Here is a 23,105-nt window from a genome sequence, read left to right as displayed (position 1 = left end):
TAGCCCCTTATGTAACATCACTATACGTTTTTCGTCTCTCCTGAAAAAACAGTTTTTTTGAGTTGATACTCTTTTGATCTAGGGGTGCGATATATCTTTATACTTATATAGATACCATATCTAAAAAATTAAAATAAATAGATTTTTTCCGCATACGGTTGTTTGAAAACAATGCTGAGTGCATCGAAACAAGTGTCACATTATATTTTAAGAAATAATGGTATTTACAAAGTTTTTTAAATGAATAAAAAAATTAAGGAATAATAAATTTGGTATGTCGATCCATGGAAAGTGGTCCATCCAGAGAAGCGAAGCGATAGATCATGATCGAAGATGTAGATTTTGAGTTTTTTTTAGACTATACAGTATTCTTTAACACTTTTCTTCGAAGTTCGAAGCGACAAAAACTGACGAAAAACAGGACGACAAACGGATACAATACGTTGTCCTACAAATTACAAGAACAGTTCGAGGTCACGAAAAAAGCATGTTGAAACACATTATTATGTCGTGTCATTTGTATTGTTTTTGCAAGTAGGTTGATGTATTGTTTGATTGCTTGAGAAGTGGTCCAAATCATGTTTTTGTCACAAAACTCACATCAAATTATTTTGCGCTGTTTTTCTGCAAAATGTCGCAGTGGCTTATTTTTACACCTAACAATTTTATGGACAAAAATATTGTATGCCTGATATAAAATATTGAAGAAAAAAAACAGTACAATAATAAAATTAAACATTTTCGTAATCTCAACATAGATGAAGAATAGAATATGACTTTAATAATAAAGATGGGCGTTTACAGGGCTCACGACTTGCCATAGGTTGATTGAGTGATCACTTTATACCCGTGTAACATTCACCATTCTACCCATGATTGACAAAAAAAATTATCAAAATATTTTCATAATATATATTCTAAAAAAAACGTCAAATTCCAATATGTGTTTATATTTTATTTAATTTCGCGCGGAAACACGTCCGGCCCCTAGTGCGGCCGTTTTCGTTTTGAATTTGAATGTTTGAGATCTCAGCCTTAAAGCACTGTATATTTTATTGGCCAAATAAAGGAAGATTTGTTCAAATTAATGTTGGATCTTTTAAGATTTGCTTTATTTTGTTTCTCAATGAAGTACATTATCGAGTCTTTTCTTTACAAAATGAGCTATATTTATTCCTCTACGATTTATTGCTCCAATTCAAAACTAACGCTTGCAAAAGTTATATTTGGACCTATCGGAGCGTGTTTATTTGCCCATCCATTCTGCACTCACCAAACAAAATAATACATATTTAGGTTATATGTTAATTTCAGTATGATATTGTGTTTAATTTATTTTCGTTAAATTTGCTCAACTGGAAATAGCTTCTTGTGAACAAACAAACTCTCACATAGTGAAATCTTTTGGGAAATACCATTATTGTAATCGAAGCGACGTTTTATACGTTTATTATTTTTATAAACCCTTATCCGCACACAATGGTGCATAAGGCACTGCATCGTAGCAACGCACTGTTATCTTGATCGTTAATTGCATGAAGGCAAGGTGATCAGCCCTGCGCTTCTTGTACCAGTCCAGTGTGATATCAGATAAATATGATGGCGAAAATCACGCATATTTATTTTGACCTCCCTGGGAATCGAACCCGAGACCTCCAGAACGGTAGCCGAGCGTGCTGACCATTACGCTACAGAGGTGGACATTGGAGGTTATACGTTTATACGTGCCTTAATAATATTTACAATAAATAATGAATAAACGCAATTCAATGAAATTATAAGTTTTTTGAAATACAGTAAAACCTCGATATAACAGACTATTTGGGGGGTGTCCGTTAAAGTCGAAAGTCCGTTATATAAAAATAGGTTTAAAATTAATCAAAAAACTTTTTTTTTGAGAATATGAACACTGTATTGAGATAAAAATAAATAATACAAAACTCAAACAAAATTATATTTATTGCCTTCGGACACTTGTCGCGAAGTGACATTGCTGCTTGATATCGACGCGCTTGCTTTCGGTAATACTGATTTAAAAAGGGAATCAAGTTTGCTGTTTTATTATAATCAAATCTCTAAAATTACGAAAATGCGTATAATATGCGAACATGGGAAGTACCTATACGGATGTGTCGACCTGTTCAAGACCTACAACGGTAATTCGCATTGACCTCAAGGGACCTACAGACTAAACATTGCAATACCGAAAATGGTAGGTGGTGAGCACAACAGTATCAGAAACAATATGGCACTTTCCAACATTAAAATTTGGCCTAAATGTAACAAGAAAAAAATTGTCTGTTTAACCGAGACGTCTTAGTCTTGTCTTACTGAGAAAACAAAATATCTATTCCTTTTTGCAAATCCAGACTCGCGCAGAGACACTCATTTTTCATATTTCTCCTAAACTGTTTAATTTATTCCACAAAGATTTTATGTTAGACATTATTATCTTAATTTGTTTATCTATACCCACATACAGGCCATGATGGTTTTGTGGGATCTTTTTTTGTATTAATATATGTAATATAATTTTGTTGTACTTGTAATTATATTATGAAATATATATATATATATATATATATATATATATATATATATATATATATATATATATATATATATATATATATATATATATATATATATATATATATATATATATATATATATATATATATATATATATATATATATATATATATATATATATATATATATATATATATATATATATATATATATATATATATATATATATAACGTAGTAATATTTTCCTTTTGAAAATTAAGTGTAAATAATATGTAAAGTGGGTGTATAATAATAAAATAAACAATGTGTTGCTTTGTAATTAAAGTTTATTCTTAATTTATCTTTATAATAATTTTTATATCTATCTATCTATCTATCTATCTGATTCTGACAGTTAATAATATTATCGGAAGTCTTTTGTTTTATTCTGAGCGACGCATGCGGCATCTGGTGGTAGAACTGTTTTATGTAGGTACTTTTTGTAAGTACTTAATAAAATGTATAGGTAGGTACCTAGTTATTTTATTACATCTCCCCCCTTGGGGAAGAAAATTCATAGTAAAATTTTCACTAGTCCTCCGGATCATCTTCTTGTAGTTAAGGGACTGGTATAAGTTTAGTGATATGATAAAGTTTTTTTTTTTTTTTTTTTCTTTCTTTCTTTTTTCCTTCTTTTTTTCTTTCTTTTTTTTCTTTCTTGTTTTTTTTTCTTTCTTTCTTTTTTTTTCTTTTTTCCGTTCTTTTTTTTCTTTCTTTTTTTTGTATTTTTTTTCTTGACCCTTTTAAAGTAGACACAGTTTTTTTCAATCCATTTGTTTTTTTTCTTTTGAATTCCTTCATTTTTATTCAGATCTCTTAGAGTATCTTCTAATATAACCAAATTTACAACTTTTAATTGTTCATCTGCATTTTCATTCGAGTTTAATACTGGTTTCCTGCTTAGACAATCTACTTCTAAATTTTTCTTTCCTGGAGTATATTTTATTTTATCTTTCGTAGAAGTTTTTTCTACTTTATTTTTATTTTCATTTTTCAAGCACTGTTTCTGTGTTATTTGTATGTCTTCATTTTTATTCTGATCTTTTAAAATATCTTCTAATTTAACCAAATTTACAACTTTTAATTGTTCATTTGCATTTTCCTTCGATTCTAATACTGGATTCCTGCTCATACAATCTGCTTCGAAATTCTTCTTTTCTGGAGTATATTTTATTTTATATTTTGTAGAAATTTTTTCCACGTTATTTTTATTTTCATTCTTCAAGCACTGTTTCTGTGTAATTTGTAAATCTTCATTTTTATTTTTAATCTTATCACCCTCCTTTGTTTTAAACCAGCACGTTGCTTCAGGGTGATATCGAGTTCCCTTATTTAAATTTTCACAAATCTTACATGGACTTTTATCTTTAATTTTATCACTAGTTCTTAGATTTCCACGTCTTCTTTGATTATCTTCTAATCGTTTTCTTTGATCATCTTCTAATTTTTCTCTCTCACTCCGAACATATTGTAGTAATTGTTTTAATACATCTAATGTTTCATAATCCATTTCCAATTAACAAAATTGTCGTTTTATAACGTGGTAATATTTTCCTTTTGAAAATTAAGTGTAAATAATATGTAAAGTGGGTGTATAATAATAAAATAAACAATGTGTTGCTTTGTAATTAAAGTTTATTCTTAATTTATCTTTATAATAATTTTTATATCTATCTATCTATCTATCTATCTGATTCTGACAGTTAATAATATTATCGGAAGTCTTTTGTTTTATTCTGAGCGACGCATGCGGCATCTGGTGGTAGAACTGTTTTATGTAGGTACTTTTTGTAAGTACTTAATAAAATGTATAGGTAGGTACCTAGTTATTTTATTACATATATATATATATATATATATATATATATATATATATATATATATATATATATATATATATATATATATATATATAATATTCTCATTGCAATAATCAAACGTGGTGATACTTTAAGTATGTGCGTAGAAACTAAATTTTTATTTTTATTATTATTTGCACCCAATGGGGCATAGGGCACTGCATCGTATCGACGTTGTGTTACCTTGATCGTTAACTATATGAAGGTAATCAGTGCTGCGCTTCAAATAACCAGTCCAGAATGATATTAGAGGGAAAAATTACGAATATTTTCACTCCACTGTGAATCGAACCCAGGACCTGCAGCGCAGTAGCTAAACACGAATTTTGTTCAACCCAAACTACAAACGCCCAAAAAGACAAAAAAAATATTTTATGCAAATAATGCAATAAATATAACGATACTTTGATTATCTCATACACCGAGAGGTGATTTTACATTTCTTGGAAGTTAATAAACACACAGGCAGACCGATTAATGAATATCTACGTTAATCTTTCCAAATATTGATACGATATCGGCAATTGCATGTGGCGTATGCGAGACTCGTTATCCGAAACGAATGTGTAATCAAAATATTGACAATGTAACAAGCGTGACCGTCGTATCAGTCGGCGTAACCAACACATACGGCGACACGAGACGTTAAAGAAATAAACAAACAAGAGGAAAATGAGTATGGATTCAGTTCATATGAGCTGGAGAAAAACATAAAAATACGTCGCAAAATAAGCTATTTTTTTTTAAATGGTAGATTTGCAAACTTATTTGTACGCCTCCGTGGTGTAGTGGTAAGCGCGTTTGTCCTACCTCCTGGGAGTTTTGGGTTCAATTAAATTGCGAGTATTTACTCGGCTTATGACCTGTCATAGTCCGGTTAAGTGATCACTTACACACGTGCAACATTCACTATTCTACCCATGATTGACAACCACAATACTCATTTTATTAATTTTGAACTCCTACATATATCATTAATCTCGTGACACTGAACACTTGAGTTCACTAGAGCTATCTGTGATTGATTTGGGAAATCTTTTTTTTGCATACATCCAAACAAATGATTCACCAGTGGTCAGGCCTAAAGTCGGAATAATAGGAGGGAATGTATAATGAGATGCACACTCGTAAATGTGGGAGAGGCAAAGAATTTTTCCACAGACTGGGTAGTGTGGCGTTCTATTCTCTCTGCCTACCTATGCAGCGAAGCGGCGTGATAATTAGTTAGTTAGTATTTATATTAAAAGCTGTTCCAACGCATTCCCAGATCTGATACAGAAGCATCTAGGCTTCCTGACATACCTTCTCTTGCAAAGCAATTTTTCGATGAACTAATTTGGGAAATTTATAGAAAATGTGAAACTAAATTGTATCCCGATAGTTAGTTGTAGTAAATTAAAATAATTACGATTTGTAAACTCCGACAGTTTAATAATAATAAAACCTCCCGTTGTCACAAAACGTAGAGAAGCCATCCCAAAACATCACAAAAGTAGGCCCCGTAATAATATTCATGTATGTACAATATAATATAACCAAACAGAGTGGCTTTTGTTTGGTTCGCAATACCCGAGAATCCGGCACATTTTGCACACCCGCGCAAAAAGTACCAGTGCCTAAAAGTAATTACGACAGAAGCGAAATATTTATTTCCGGCACATTTTTGCGCAGGCTCCGCAAAATCCGCGACCAAACAAACGCACACTGGCTTGCCAGTCAGCGATTCTAGGCGCCCGATTGACCTGACCTGCATTCACGAATCTTCAGTCAGCATTCAAATGTTATAATTGAGAATTTTATATACATTTTTTGTTTTGTTTTGTTTTATTTTTTTAATAAAGTTACAAGAGTTTTTTTTAAATAATTTAATTAATTTTCTGGACAATTCAACATCATAATCTTAAAATTTACTACGATGTTTTCTCTAATAAAAAAACTTGTCTCTTATGCTTGGAGAGGGACTTACACTTATTATTTATTGTTTATGTTTGTGGGTGACATAATATATTTTCATATTTTTTTTACCTTCGATCAACATGTATATAATTCATTTTAGTAAATTTTTTTTTAGGTTTTTAACGTCTTATTTTTTTATACCTGTAGAAAAGTATTTGGTTCCCAAATACTTAAAGTGCTGTTGGAATTGTTTGATATTGCACTTTGGTATTGTAAAGTAATTTTGCTATTTCGAAGATGAACTTTTCATTAGATATTTTTTAAGTATTAAGTATTTTTAACCATCAATTGTTGAAGAATTGCTATTTTTCTTAATAGTTTTCTCTTTTGGTACTTAGAATGTTTAAAATAATAAAGTTGTTGGATAGGTTTTTTTATGACTTTAATGAGTTTAATTTTTGTTCTCTGAACTATAGGATAAAAAGTCAACTATAAAGCTTTTTTCACATAAATTTTATTTGACCAGCGACCGGGTTTCATCGTAACCGACATCATCAGACTGGTGACATAGATCTCTGAACTGTTTTGATAGGGTTCAAGACGTTGTTATAAGTTCCCCCATCCAACAATGCCATACTGTCGTAGTATACGTATATACGGCGGTAAAAGTAAATATAACCGGCGCGATCTCCATTTTTAACGAGGGACCTCGATAATAAGATCGTTTCGCCGAGTAATAGTGGACTGTATTTTCGTAATAAGTATTCCGAGCGAGATACGAAGCCTTTGTTCGAATGTTACGAGAGCGGATGATTTCACGGCTGTAGGACTTTGGAGATGGCCGACATTAATCTGACACATCGTCGCCACAGTATAACGATCCACGTACCTTTGGATCTATGGCAATCAATGAAAAACTGTAAAATGTATAGTTTCCCTATTATTAATTAATTTATCGAGTTTGAATAATTATTGGCGAGCTTTGGTGTAAGGTTACACAACAAAGCTTAAAGAACATGAAAATATGCTATAATAACGATTACAGAGCTTTAATGAAGTTACCCCGACACTGCAGCGCGAGTGGAATGTTTGCCACAGCACGCCTACAACATTGGGATGGCCTGTTAAGGCACCGAGTGGCAGGCTTCCGGGAGAGGCTGATGAAGAGCTCCAACCTCATCATAAAGCGACTTGTGGAGCACAGATGGGGGCTGGACATGTGGCGGCACTGGAGCGCAGTCCAGCCAGCGAGCTAATCGTCATCTACATCTCTCCATTTTTTTTCTTTCGCCGTTTCTTTTCATTATTTTTATTTCATTTTATAAAAAAAAATGTTGTAAAACGTATATGGCTGACTAAGTATTGCACCCACCGCTTAGTCTAGCTGGAATAAAAATTTATTATTTTTATTATTATTATTATTATTAGGAAGTTAAACTAAGTTTTATTACATGTCAGAATATTGTTCTCCCATTCATCCTAGTTGAGGTCGTAGTCTTTTGATTTACTTCATTCTATGTATTTTTGTTTTCTGTCGTGTTAATCATTTTGACATTATAATGCCAGGTCGTAAGCTTTGGAATACTCAGACATTCATCTTCATTAATATTAAAACGATAGATGTTTCATATGAAGTTGAGACACCTATAATATCTAAAAAAAAATACTTATTCACTGAATAGACTGAGAAGTCGATAAATATTCATATTTAAGTCAACAGCACTCTCTAGTACTAACTCAAAGCCAATATGATTGACAGGGCGATATTTGACATCAGATAACCTCCGGCGACGTTGGAATAACAGAAAGGTCGAGGTACTACAACGTGGAAAACTAACGTATTTAGTTTTCTAACAAAGTATACGCTTAACTCTTTGAATATAAAAATAAAATACGTATATAATACCACTTTTTTTAGTTTAATAATAAATATAGGTCCACTTAATTAGACAAGAACAAGAATAATTAAGAGAACTACACAACTGTTTCCTCCTGAGTGATGAAAATTTCAATTCATATTACCATATTTGATTCAGAAAACTGGGATATTTGGTGAATTCTCTTAATAAAAGTGTCTCCTCAAACAAAATGAATTGTATAATTTATATTTGAAGCACTAACTTTGTGATTTTCTATTTAATAAATAAAATATAACTTTTTAAAAATCACTTTAAATATGTTTTTAAAACTTAATTATAATGTCTACCGGTTTCAAAGCTAACCGCTTCTTTATCAAGACTGAATAATACTAAAACACTATCTACTTAACAATATTCAAAATATTTGACGGTTAGGAAAATGAGCTTGGGTAGATCTCAAGTGGCTTTATTTTTTTTGTGTTGATTGGCAGTCAGTCAAAAGGGATCAGGGATGATGAGTGATTGGAAACATATTTAATAACGGACTTTTAGAAAATCATTTACTTGTGTATTTATTAGTTGTAAATTATTATTAATTGCCTTTTTAATTTCTAATATTTCTAAGTAATCTAATTTCAGTCCTCTATTTCATGTGTGTAATATATTTAGACCTTAATTTTTATTAAATGAGTGATTATCTTCTAATAGGTGATTGGCAAATTCAGAGTAATTATTATTATTTAGACATCCTGTATGCTCTTTACATCGGATGTTAAAATTTCTACATGTTTTTCCTATAAACAAGCTGGTATATATGTTTCGGTATATAATATATATAAAACATATAACTTGTATGTATAATATAACCTATCACTTTCAATGGATTATATTTTTATAGATAATTTAAGCTTAAAAAACGAATACAAAATATTAATATAACCAGCATACCCGAGTTAATATTTACGTTTTGTCCTTGAATTAATTTACTTAAAGACATTTTCAATAACGGTAAAAACCTGTTTCCAACTCACTCGGCTGGACACATCTTTAGAATAAATAAAAAATAAACGCATAGAATTTATAATTTGATCGGTTTCAATGAAAATGATTTTCGTAGTGCTATGAAAATATAATATTTACGAACATATGAATATGAATATACGATAATATGAAAATACATATTTTTATAAAACGCTACTTATTGTTAGTTTTAAATAAACCATATCGAAAGCGTCTTATTTAAATGCAGATTTTTTTTTAAAACCTCCTAATTTTTGGACAAAGTAAGAAATGCAATAATATTTTTTTTAACTAACTAACTAACCACCAAACCGCTCCCCGCCGGGGAAGGCAGAGATGATAGAACGCCATACCAATCTGTCTTTGCAAACCAAACTTCGCCTTTTTCCACATTCATGCATCTCCTTACACAAACCGGAGGGTTATTCTGACTCCTGACCTGACCACTTTCAACTTTTGAAATATCATGCCAAGTTTTCCTCGCTCTTCCTCTGCTTCTATATCCAACCACTTTTGCCTGAGTAGTTTGTTAAAATTAAATTTAAATTACATTAAAATTTAATATAATTTAATTTCAGTAAAAAGTAAATAAGACAAAACGGTAAAAGGCAACCATAGTAAACAGTTAACAAGGATTTAAACACGAGAGTCGTAAAAAGTAAATCTACCGTTTGTAAAATGGATTTACAAAGGGTAGATTCCTTCTTTTCCGATTCTCTTAAAACATAATATGCATATTCTCTTTTAATTTATTAGCTTCCAGAATATGTTATATTTTTTATAAAAATAAGATTGAGTTTCTATCATCAAGGCATTTTATTTAATAATTATTAATGCCTCATTTTATTATCAGAGAAAATAAAATGATGCATTAGTCGTTAATGAATAAATGCCTTCTTTACTGCGTACATTTTTTACGCATTTACCGTAGTTTGTATTATTATTATTGTATTGTTATTGACATCTCATACATGAAGAACTATCATAGGCTGATTAACCTATGTCGGGATATCAATATAAAATAACACCTTAGAGGACAAACCCAGATTTGGACACACTCAAAATATTGTGAACTGATTTTGACTTTAAGGACGATATATCGTTCTTAGGGTCCAGTACAACTCCCATCCGAATAGCTTCGTCGGATATCCGGTATCTAGCCCAATCAACACCCTTTTCATCTCTAATTATAGTACCTACGAGATATAAACTCTTATATCTGCGTGTCCAAATATAAATATATATTTATATTTGGACAATATTTAATAAAATAAGGCCATACCTACTTTTTTTCTTCAAACAAATTATTTTGCTTATTAACGTTTAGTGGCGAATATATATATATATATATATATATATATATATATATATATATATATATATATATATATATATATATATATATATATATATTTTATATATAGATATATATATATTTATATATAGATATATTATATATATATATATATATATATATATATATATATATATATATATATATATATATATATATATATATATATATATATATATATATATATATACATATATATATGCATATATATATGCATATATATATACATATATATATATATATATATATATATATATATATATATATATATATATATATATATATATATACATATATATATATATATATATATATATATATATATATATATATATATATATATATATATATATATATATATATATATATATATATATATATATATATATATATATATATAAATATATATACACTTAAATATTTTTATTTTATAATATTACTTTCCACGAAAATCGTAAATGAATGTTGAATCTCGAGGAATGAGATGACAAAAGTGTTTTCCTCTGAATCCACCGGTAGTAAAACAACTAAGCTCTAAAGTGACGCATAATTCCGTACAAAGGTGTTTTTTTTCCTGACGTAAACAATTTAATTAAGAGAAGGAAATAAAAGAAAATAGTAAATTATATGGTAGGATAACAAAGAAAGTTTTTCCAGACTTTTATATTGTTGTTGTTGTTATTATTATAAAATAAAACCTTGTCATAAACAACAGTCAAAGTAGTAACAAAATAATTGCAATCAAGAAGTTTATTTTTTAATGTAATTAAGGAGACGAGAAATCAAAGACGATTTGATTTTTTTGATTATTTTACGTGTCCCATTTCTTGATTTAAACGTAAATAAAATTTAATATATTATTAGATTAAAACCAATATTTTTAGCTTTTCCACTTTATTTTTATTTGACCAGCGACCGGGTTTCGTCGTTACCGACATCATCAGACTGGTGGGAGGCTATACAAATTGTTGTTATATATAAAACAAGGCAGTAACATATATAAAACAAGGCAGTAACATAACAATTTGTATAGCCTCCCACCAGTCTGATGTTTGACCAGTATTTGACCAGCGACCGGGTTTCGTCGTTACCGACATCATCAGACTGGTGGGAGGCTATACAAATTGTTATGTTATATATAAAACAAGGCAGTAACATATATAAAACAAGGCAGTAACATAACAATTTGTATGGCCTCCCACCAGTCTGATGATGTCGGTAACGACGAAACCCGGTCGCTGGTCAGATAAAAATAAAGTGGAAAAGCCAAAAATATTGGTTTTAATCTAATAATATATTAAAAATGCAATTCCATCACGAAGTGTCAGTGGAAAATATAAATCTAGTAAATAAAATTATCTGAAATTGGTGAAAGACGAGATTATTATTTTACATAAAATACGTTGGCCGGGATACCTGCAGTTAATTATTAATATCTCTAAATTAACCAAAATAAAATGTGCCAGTATTTATAATACCCGTTCTCTGGTTTAAACTTTATAATAGTTTAATCCTTAGCACTCCAGTGCCGCCATAGAGCGGCATGCATGGTTTGCCGTATTACTTAAGTGCCGCAAGAAAACACAGTCTGATTCCTGAATATTTTCAATAAATTATTTTTTCACTAAGTATAATTTAAACAAATCATATTAGTACAATGAAACAGTAGTAAGTTACAGAATTTCATTAATTTTGTCCGCCTCCGTAGTGTAATGGTCAGCACGCTCGGCTACCGTTCTGGAGGTCCCGGGTTCGATTCCCAAGGGGAGTAAAATAAATATAAGTGATTTTTTCACTGTAATATTTATTCAATATTACCATGGACTGGTACCTGAAGCGGAGGGCTGATCACCCTTCCTTCATGTGTAAACGATCAAGATAACACTGCGTTTATATGACACAGTGCCCTATGCACTATTGGGGTGCGGATAAGGGTTTTATTATTATTATTATTATTATTATTATTATTATGTGCGAATTATGCATTGGTTAAAATGCTAAAACGTTTTACAAAAAAATAAACAGGTAAAAGGATTGGCCGCCATCTGTGGGTGGGTGAGGTGACATAATGATTACAATCGAATAGGAATGATTAATTATCCTATGAACTCAGTTAGTTAGTGGACATGACACCCGAAAGGTCCCAGGTTCGACTCCCGAACCAGGCAGTTGATTTCTCAAATACAATTATTTCATTTTGTTGAACTAATATTAATAAGTTTATTGAATTATAGTTGGAATGACATGTAAGATAGGACATAAAATATGTTACAGTATAATATAATAGAACTTAGTGAACCACTTCATATTGACAACACTCAATAAGTGTCCCCCTTTTCGAAGGCTTTGATTCAATTAAGGTTTTTAGATTTAATTATGTTCAATACGATGAACTACGCTACACACGTCAACACTATTACAGAGTTTCAACGGCAGGATAAATTCGTATCTTATATATTATAATCTTCCAATCTGAGAATATAGATCTGAAATTACACAAACTTCTTGTCAAAACATATGTGTGGAGTGTGTTACTGCATGGCTGTGAGACATGGTGCTTACCTGAAAGAGATAAGGATAGGCTGAATACGTTCAAGATGTGGACCTATAGAAGAATGCTAGAGATATCCTGGGGAGACCACATCTCGAACGACGAGGTACTACGAATAAACAAAGAAGGAAGGCACCTACTTGCAACTATCTCGAAGAGACGCGCCAAATGGATCGGTCACGTGTGACGACAGGAGGGTTTCCTGCACCTAGTAAAAGAGGGAACGATCGAGGGAACAAACGCCAGAGGACGCCCACTCCGCGAATATCTTTGCGACTTGTACGAGGATACGGGCTGTTCAACGTATAAGGAGCTGAAGAGGGTGGTGCATAATAGACCGAAATAGCGAAGTAGGTGTCATTTGATGCTGCAAACCAATCCACTAGATTGAGACCACAGATGAGATATTGTGAACCTTAAATGGCTATCGCAGAAGCAAGTGCAATATGTAGAGAATTATATGGTCCACTGCAATGATCGATCGTACTACTAAGACTTCCTGTTTGCATATATCCATATCCATATTATCTACATATTGAACTAAAGTATGTACGGGTACTTACTGTTCACGATATTACTGAATCGCCTTGAGACTACTGTCGGCGTGCTTGGAGAATCAGACTGTAAAATAATATTCATTACCCACATATTATGTAGGCGCATTCGTTATTGCGCAAATCAAATTAATTTCGTTTGTTATCTAGCGAGAAACAATTAGTGATTATATACTCACACTATAGCCGTATGCGAATGCTTACATGGTTAGCTGGAGTGTCCCTTAGAGACAAAATAAATAGTTCATGCATTCGTGAAAGCCTGGGTATAACTGACATCAATAATAAGGCAGAGGAAGGCAATCGAGATGGTATGGGCACATAGGATGAAGATAACCTGAACATATTGTAAACCAGGCGATCGCCATGGATCTTTCTCGAAAGACATCTAGAGGAAGACCAAGGAATTCATGGATGCTACAGAAAAATAATATGATTCGAAGGCATGGCCTAGGTGACGTTGTATATGATAGAAGAACCTACAACCTGAGAACGAGGAGAGCTGACTCCAATAGTCTACAAAGACGATAAGTTGGGATGGAACAAGGAAGAAGAAGATAGACAAAATCCCAGTAACTTGATGTTAACTTTCGTAACCTTGCACGAGGTCAATATTGTTTTAAAGGTATAAATATCGACCCAAAACATCGATTTGAAAATAATTAAAAAAAAAAAACTTCTTTACTTAGGTTCGATGAATTAGATTCGTGTCCTTTTAACGTCGCCACGCTTCAAATAAGGAGTGAGGATTCAGGACCTTTCTCACGAGGGTTACATTGTCGTATCGGAAGTTATCAACCTTAGAACACCCATTGTATTAATATTAGCAGAGACAACAATGGCTTCATTATATCCCGCGGTGCTCATGCACTGCATTAAGTGGATATTGTAGGAAGTTGGTAACTTAATAAGCATTGAAACATATTTCATCAAATAGCACATAGCATTTAAGAAATAATCAGGATCACACTCTACGCTAAATAAAATGCTTAGTTGGATTGGTGAAAAATGATCGCAAAATTTTCATTTTAAAGATAAATATTATTTTTACCGAATAATTGCGCACGTTCGTGCCCGATTGTCATGAAGGGTGGCGAAAGTATTTATAACAGCGTGGCTTGAATTTTTTGTCTCACATATTGCATTCCCCACATATCGCTCACTCCTTTCAAGAACGTCATAAATCAAAAAACTTGATTTTTCAGGAGAACGTTTTTAAAGTTTAAAAATATAATACAATGTATTAAAAATAATTATCAAGCCACTTATTAAACTTTTTACAGTGCAACAGATCTTTTTAGGTAAAACCTGAAGGTTTTTCTCATTTAAAAAATATTTATATTTTATATTAAAAAATAATTAAACAACACATTTTCTTAAAAATGCAAAACAACACTTTCTGCCATGTAGCGGGTAAATATTAAGTTAAAAATATGCCTCTTTTGCTGGTATATATTACATTTTATGGGCATTCCGAAAACATGCACAACTGAAAATTGTAGATTTTTGATTTATGACGTTCTTGAAAGGAGTGAGCGATATGTGTCACAATTTACGTTACGAACGTTTTATATCAGCCGATTTTGGTGATATAAATATTTAATAGAAGTTTTGTATTGTTCAGTATTGTTATGAATTACGTAAATCATCAAATGAAGCCTGAAATCGAGGATGATTGAGTATCAACACCATACTTTCCACTTATATGTGTAGGAAAATGTGAAAATATTGTTGACTAAATAAGGTATTTAACGAAAATGGTAATAAATTTATAAATCAAAGGCAGAATAACGAATGTTGTACAAAACCGCTATATCATATTCTCCACTCAACTGGTTTTGAAGCTTTCAATTATGAAACCTATCGGCTAAAATACATATAATTTAGCGGTTTTGTTACAATTTACAACTATAGTATTCGATTAAACAGCGTACCACAATATTAGTACTTCAAAAGGATTTCGGTTGATTAAAATCGAAAGGACTAAATGAAAAAAAAAATGAATACATTTACAATAATATTTGATGCATAAGAAGGTATAAAATGGACTGTCCCTTATTTTTTAACATTATTATTTTTAAATCCATAGGGACAATTTTTTTCCTATAGCTATAAAACACTTGCATCTACAATACAACACAAGATTAATGTTTTTATATTATCTTTTGACATCTCATCAAAGATGAAGAAGAATATGGAGGTCTGGGCATTTACGGGGCTGACGACTTTCATAGGCTGGTTTCTAAATTGGTTCATATATATATTGGGTTGATGCAAAAGTAATGACCGTTTTTTATGATCCCAGGTAAAAAATTTTTTTTTCATAAATTATGAAAAGTATCTTCATTTTTATGATTCCATTGTATAAAGGATGCTTTCCCTCTACTTTCTATTTAGTTTTGGCCTAGCCAGAGTACAGTAATAACCCATTGTATTTTTTCAAAATGTCGTTCGATAAAGTGAATTTACGTCATTGTTTACTTTATGAATTCCGTAAAGACAATACCGCAAGTGTGGCAACCAAAAACATTTGTGAAGTGTATGGAGCAGATGTCATCAAAGTTCGACAGGTACGAAGATGGTTTGCAAAATTCCGATCTGGAGATTTTTCACTCATTGATAAACCACGTACCGGGCGGCCATTGAAGTCTGATGACGACAAGTTAAAAGTCATAATTGACACCAATCCACGTCTAACAATCAGGGAGATTGTGTCAATGATGGGAATCAACCAAACAACCGTATTAAGACATTTGAAGCGTGTGGAAATGGTTTCGCGGTACGACGTTTGGATACCTCATCAATTGTCGGCTGCCAATTTATTGGATCGTGTTTCAACGCGCGTTGATTTGAGAGCGAGACAAAAACATGAACCTTTTTTGCATCGTTTGGTGACGGAAGATGAAAAATGGGTCGTGTACAACAACGTGACAAGAAAAAGACATTGGACTATACCTGGACAAGCCCCATTAACAACTTCGAAGGCCGAAATCCATAAAAAAGTTATACTTTGTGTTTGGTGGAATAATAAGGGTATTGTGTATTTTGAACTCTTGGAACACAATAAGACAAGTACAGCAGAACAATATTGTCAGCAATTATCCAAATTGAACATGGACTTTCAAAAGGATAGACCAGAATTGGTAAACAGAAAAGGGGGAGTGTTTCATCACGACAACGCGCGACCACATGTGGCTATGATGACCTAACACAAGCTAAATGAGTTAAATTGGGATGTTATCAAGCATCCACTGAATTCTCCTGATCTTGTTCTATCTGATTTTCATTTATTCCGACCACTGCAAAAAAATTTAAATGATGAAAAAAATTATTTAATAGAGCAGGTAAAAACATCCCTTACTTCATTTTTCGCATCAAAATCCACGGAATTTTATACTTCTGGTATTAATAAGTTGATAGAAAGATAGGAGAAGGTTATAAGAACTGATGGAAATTATATAATTCATTAACTAAATAATAGAGAAACAAAAAAAAATAAAAATAAAATATATGTAAAAAACGGTCAAAACTTTTGCATCAACCCAATAGAACTTCCAAGAATTTGAGTTGTGTAGCCCCGTAAATGCCCAGACTTACATATTCTTCTTCATCTTTGATGAGATGTCAAAAAATAATATGAAAATAACTCCTGTAATTGGAGATGATGCAGATTTTGTGAACAAGTATTTGGACACACTCGAAATGTTGTAAATTAATGTTTTTATTTATTAAATCGTTTATACACTAAAAAGATGTTTTATTTATGTACGTTTTACATAAAAATATAAAATGTTGACATAAAAAATGTATTAACTGTTAATTTTCACCCTCTGCAGGCATTTGTGGTTTAAAAACAAGAACCTGTCGGGTATTAGTCTATAGTTGCAAGGACATTGCACTCGCGAGTCGTCCCCACTCCGCGGATGAAAGCAACAACCTTTTGAGTAGGTACGTATTGTATAAAACTGAAACCGTATCTTAAGAAATTTCACAGATTACAGTGCAGAAAGTAAATAACAACAAAAACCGGCGTCACTGCTAGACTTAACTTAAAAAAGAGTCGAAAAAATGGCATCGAAGTGGTGTCAAAACCCTTTTCAGCGTTTCAACGAGGCGAAAGTTATATTTATGGAGACAGAATAAAGCACTCCTCTTTAAAAATGTAAAAAAAATCCTTAGTTCATCGATCTCATGAAAAAACCAATCTCTATTAAAACAATAAATGAATATATATATATATATATATATATATATATATATATATATATATATATATATATATATATATATATATATATATATATATATATATATATATATATATATATATATATATATATATATATATATATATATTTATATATATATATATTTATATATATATATATTTATATATATATTTATATATATAAATTTTCTATATATATATATATATATATATATATATACATATATATATATATATATATATATATATATATATATATATATATATATATATATATATATATATATATATATATATATATATATATATATATATATATATATATATATATATATATATATATATATATATATATATATATATATATATATATATATATATATATATATATATATATATATATATATATATATATATATTTTGTCCGCCTCCATAGTGTAATAATCAACACGCTCGGCTACCGTTCTGGAGGTCCCGGGTTCAATTCCCATAATAATAAATAAGTGATTTTTTTCACTCTAATATTTATTCAATATTACCCTGGACTGGTACCTGAAGCGGAGGGCTGATCACCTTTCCTCCATGTGTTGATTAGTGATCAAGATAACACTGCGTTTATATTATGCAGTGCCCTATGCACCATCGGGTGCGGATAATGGTTTGAATGAAATGAAGAAAAAAAAATCAGTGCCAGGCTAAATGAATGTGAAGAAGTGGATGGTGGGCACTTACTGTTATGGTTATTGTTAAAAAATAACAATTTAAACTCTTCTTTAATTGAATAGTAATAATAACAAGTTTGAACGAATTCTGGTGTATTATTTTTAAGTATCAAAAACGAAAAACAATCTAAAACATCCCATATAAACGTGAAAAAAAAAACAAAAATTACAAACAATCATAGTATGAATGAACGAAACAATTGGAACATTATAAATTAATGAAACTGTAAATTGGCGAAATTCAGGACTGCAAAATAAGAAGGATCTGGTGAGGAGTTGAGGGGGGAGAAGAAAAGGAAACCAAGAAAGGACGATACGATCGATAGTTAAGGGTCTTTAGGACAGATAGTAATGTTTTAGACGTTTCTCGAAAGTTATCAGAGACGAGTGTATGTTTCACATGAAGTCAAACTGCTTGGACATAAAAGGAATTACTTTAGAAAATTATGTATTATGACGAGGAATTGAAAGTGTATATACATACATATACGAGTATATCTAATCAATTTTATATCTTTACATATTTTTTTTACAAAAATGTAAATAATATTAGTATGTAACCACTCACCGAGATTTTTATGTCTACCGGTTTCGAGACGTACCCGTCTCTTCGTCATGACAATCACTACCACAGCATGCAGACAATACCACCCTTGATTAGTGATAGTGATTGTCCTGACGAAGAGACGGGTACGTCTCGAAACCGGTAGACATAAAAATCTCGGTGAGTGGTTATATACTAATGTAATTTACATTTTTGAAAAAAAAAAGTAAAAATGACTAACCACAAAGTAAATGCTTTAAATATGAATAATATTGAGAATATTTATATCTCTCTTATCAACAACCAAAAATATTGATCTCCGTTATCGTTGTTGACCAACGGTTGTTTGGTTAGAGCAATAATGGACGTTAAATACCCATGGAAAAAAATAACAATTTATATTACTTCATTTTCATGGATAAATCACTTCTAGGACGCTGGTAACTTAATTAAAACGTAATAAATTACAAACACTTATGTGTTGTATAAAAAGAACAGAATATTATTGTTTCACGGTGATTTCGGTAACGGCGAGCAGTCTGATGGTGTCAGTAATGACGAAACCAGGTAACTGGTCAAATAAAATAAAAGATGAAAAAATATATACTTGTTTTGTTATATGAAATGTAGGTCCACCAACAAACGTCAGTATAAAACTAAAATCTCTGGTATTACTTTGTTTGAGTTTTTATAACGAAATACATATTTAACCTTGGTTGTACGTCGTTATTATTTTTAATAGCACATTAAATATTATTTTTTTGCTTTTATGGCCGGTTTTTAGACATCTAAATAATATTCAAATTCTTCTTTTTTAAAGAATAAATACTATTTAATTACTATGTATAATAATTAAGTTTTGACGTTTTTATGGAATTTAAATACTTATAAATTCATTTGCATCACATCACCACTTGCACTGGCTGCGCTTTCCCGAAAGAGTAGAGTATAAACTCTGACTGCTTATGTAAAATTAATACATAATATGGTTAAAGAGTATCTAAAAGAGCTGTGCATTTCATGCGAATTGGTTGATAGACGTCTCACACATCGATTGACTACAACAACTGCTATGGATAAAGTGATCTTACGAGCTCGCAACCAGAGCACTAAATTTAACGAGCGTGCTTTGCTGTTGCGGGACCGATGGCATATAATGCACTGCCCAAGCAGTGAGAATCAGTATGATTGTCAGAATGAAATAACCTTTGGAAAAAAATTAAAAATAATTCGTTTGATAAATAATTTCTATAATTTAATCACAGTGAAACGCCCTTGAGGGTAGTATATTACGAAAATGGCCTGTCTACATTATACGAAATTATTATTACTATTTTAACTTTTTTTAAGCGAACGAATGGACAATTGACTTTATAAAATTAAACAAATTTGTTTTAACCATTTTTTTTAAATATTAGTACACTTTAACCTAACATTTAGGATTTTTTACGGAGTGTGTGGAAGTTTTTGGTAAGGGAATGTAATTAATTATGAGTATTTTATGTTTTAGAATTTCATAAACCCTGATGATGACAAGGTTCTTGTCGAAACCGGTAGGTTAAAGAGTACTAATAATAAAAAAGTGGTTAAAACAGAGTTGTTTAATTTTATAAAGATTAAAAAAAATTATACATATTTAAACAATATTCAATAAAATACGGCCATACCTACTTATTTTCTTCAAACAACATGTTTTGTTAATTAACGTTTAGTGGCAAAATATTATTTTATTTTTATAATATTACTTTCCACGAAAATCGTAAATGAATGTTGAATCTCGAGGAATGAGATGAAGTTTATAAAATGTGCCACAAAGTATCTGCGAAAAACATTCAAGAAAGGACAATTGACTATTTAGCGTGCGACGACATGAAAACCAAAAGTGGATCTGAACAACGACTGATGGCATTCATACTTTTGAATAAATAGTGGCCCGTTTGTATGGCCAATATGAAAATTAGCAAAAAGAAAGTTATCCTAATTGGCCTTTGAAAATGAAGTGTTCAGACAAGTCCTTGTTCACTTTTGAAATGAAAATGACAAAGTCACACAAGGACAATGACTTTCTACCCACAAAAGAGACTGGCATATTTTTTTTCGACACGATGGTTAGTTTAGTTTACTCTTGAAGTGAAAATGATTAGTAAACATGGATGGCAAGATAATGAAGACGAATGAAAATTGATATTTAAATGTCTGTCTGTACGTTTTATAGGATTAGTATATCAGTTACAGCAAATAAAAACCTATCAGCGGAAGCTAAACTGGCAGTGCACAACGGAGTCCTGGTTCCAACTCTAATGTATGGAAGTGAAACATGGAGTTGGCAAAAGAAGGATGAAAGTAGACTGAATGCAGTCGAAATGCGATCTCTCAGAAGAACGTGCGACAAAACGATGTATGATAGATGTACGAATAGTGAAATAAGGAAGGAATGCAAAGCTGAGATAAGCATTATCGATAAAATTAAGAAAGGTGTGTTGAGATGGTTTGGACATGTAGAACGAATGAGTGAGGAAAGAACGGTAAAACAAATTTATGAGGCGAATGTTAGCGGGAAAAGAAGCAGAGGAAGACCGAGAAAAACATGGCACGATCAGGTATGCCAAATACTTGAAAGTGGTCAGGTTAGGGGTCGTAACAATCGGCGGGTATGTATGAGGAGATGCATGAACGTGGAAGAGGCGAAGAATGTTTGCAAGGACAGAGTGGTGTGGCGCTCTATTCTCTCTGCCTACCCCTGCGGGGAAGCGGCGTGATGGTTAGTAAGTTAGTTAGTTAATATACCTGGAGCGTGTTTTCAGTATTATCGGTTATGATTTCTGAATGTAACTAACGAACCACGACAACATTAATTAATCGGATACATATATTACTAATTCGTCGTATAATTAATTTATACCGAGAATAATACCAATATTTCGCTCAATCATATTATACTAGGATTAATTTACGACAATTAATAAACTCGTAAGTCTGTGAGCTTCCCGAATAAAATACTTTTAAAACAATGGATGAAATAAAATAGTTATGTTTAATAAACATAACCGAATACGAGATAAAGCTTAATTTATTAGGGATGTATTATAGTACACTTAAAAACACACGAAATATGAATATGAATTCAAATTACAAATATATTTCAAACACCGAAAATAATGCGGAATCCATCGAAATACATGTCACAATATATAGTGTGATTTTTTTATATATAGTGGTATTTATCAAGTAAATAGTAAATTAAAAATTGATAGATATTACCGAAAAGTGACTGCCGAATCAATCAATAAAAATAAATGAAATATAACTGAAATCCAGTGTAGTCTACTTAAGACTTCCCACCACCGTATCCAACAAAGTAATAATCTTGAACGTAATACGTAAACGTGTAGTCACATTTCATCAGTAAGTATATCAAAATTCAAATTAAATTATCACCACCTCGTATCGATTTCAACCAATAAACCCAGAATAATGCACCAAATTCACCGAAAGAATGTGTTTATCACGCATATTACAACTTTGTGCCTTTGCTGTTGAACCGATGGCGTGGAATGCTCTTCCACCAGTAGCTACAAACAGTGAGAGTAAGATGATCTTTAGAAAAAAATGCATCTATTCGAGTATATTTAGTAAATCATTTCCGCTATCTCTTTACCCCATTTCAATCGCAGGTAAGCGCCCTAGGGGTAGAATTTTTATTTATTTATTGAACGCCTGAAGCCTTTAAGATAATACATTTAGTAATTTTACGAAAATGGCACTATATAAATTATCTAAAATTATTATTATTATAACGTTTGTTAACACTTTGATAAGGTTTTTAATTTTTAATTTTTTCTTTCTTTTTTGTATGTATATTATATTGAAATATATAAAAATAATGAATAACGTATGTAAAAAGAACTCCACCGACAAGACACATAAAGTGGCTTGGTGAGTCTCA

At 31.1% G+C, this 23,105-nt stretch overlaps 1 protein-coding gene across 6 annotated transcripts in view; it reads right to left on the bottom strand.

Annotated features, from left to right (window-relative positions):
- Positions 1 to 23,105, bottom strand: part of Ypel (Yippee-like) — a 190,374-nt gene that overhangs the window by 44,084 nt on the left and 123,185 nt on the right. The gene's annotated exons all lie outside the window — the stretch shown is intronic.

Source organism: Brachycentrus maculatus, unplaced genomic scaffold, assembly GCF_059751285.1.
Source record: "Brachycentrus maculatus isolate JH-2025_06_01 unplaced genomic scaffold, ASM5975128v1 h1tg000120l, whole genome shotgun sequence".
Classification (NCBI taxonomy): domain Eukaryota; kingdom Metazoa; phylum Arthropoda; class Insecta; order Trichoptera; family Brachycentridae; genus Brachycentrus; species Brachycentrus maculatus.
The sequence above is the reverse complement of the archived record's forward strand: the minus strand, read 5'-3'. Positions and strand labels throughout refer to the sequence as shown.